Here is a 1209-nt window from a genome sequence, read left to right as displayed (position 1 = left end):
AGCAGGAGGCGGCGGCGGCGATCTGCGGGAAGGGCGGCGCGGCGCGGCAGAGAGAGAGACGGGGCCCGGGGCGGCGACTTTATAGGGGGAGGAGAGGCGTGGACGAGGGGGCAGAGGAGGCCCGGGTGGACACGGCGTCTCCGGCGAGCCGTGCGGGCGGCGGACTCCGCTCGGGGTCGGGGACGAGCTGCGCGCTGGGCTGGGCCTGGCGGGAGAGCTGGGCCGGCCCAGTCGGCGGGAGTTCTCTTTTTTTAATATTTTCCAGACAATAGAAAATAAAATCAAACAAAATAAATAAATAAATTATATAGGCATATAATATATCAAAATTTTCAAAAAAAACATTTTCTACGACATGAACATTTTACTAACGCCAAATAAATTTGAATAAAACCCAAATAACTCCAAATTGAAAATAATTTCAAAAGGATTTTAAATTTTGGTCCTTTTAAACTCCCAACTCATATTTCATATGTTTGAAGAAGTCATTTTATCTTCTCTTGTGAAAATCATTGAGTTGCATAAAGTTTCATAATTGAAAATATTTTCAAATGAAATTCAAATATTTTCAACACCCCTTGTCATTTAAATAAATGGAAGAAGTCATGTCATCATCTCTCCAGGGTTTTGTGGTGAAAATAATTTGAATTCATGGAGATCACGAATGCAAAATGAATGTTTGGGAAAGTCCTTTTATTCCCTCTCATTTAACTTTTAAAAAGGTTTCGAATTTCACTCAATTTCACGCAATCAATCACACAACGATCAAACAATCAATCTATCTATCTATTTATTATAACATTCCAAAATTTAGAATTTTGGGATGTTACAAACCTACCACCCTTAAAATGAATCTCGTCCTCGAGATTCAGAGAGGCTAGAAAGAAATAGGTTAGGTTTGGGGTCTTCTCAAAATCCATCGATCATCACAAGGGGTCTGGGGGGCTACCACCCTTAGAAGCATGGTTACGGTTCCATCAAAACTCATATACTCCACCCTTATTCTTGACAGTGTCGGTCTTTTCAGATCGTAAGGATAATTCCTTCTCTAGGCACTTCAAGTAGTGGCATAACCTTTTCCTCAATTATTCTGTCCTTTCCTCTTGGTAAGGTTATTCCGAGATTGGGTCTTCTTAGCTGACGGGTCTGGCGCCAAAACTAAACAACTATCGATATCTCATGGTGGTCAACAATTTATGGTTTCTCCTG

Source organism: Triticum aestivum, chromosome 6A (assembly GCF_018294505.1).
Source record: "Triticum aestivum cultivar Chinese Spring chromosome 6A, IWGSC CS RefSeq v2.1, whole genome shotgun sequence".
Taxonomy (NCBI): domain Eukaryota; kingdom Viridiplantae; phylum Streptophyta; class Magnoliopsida; order Poales; family Poaceae; genus Triticum; species Triticum aestivum.
Note: the sequence above shows the minus strand (reverse complement) of the source record.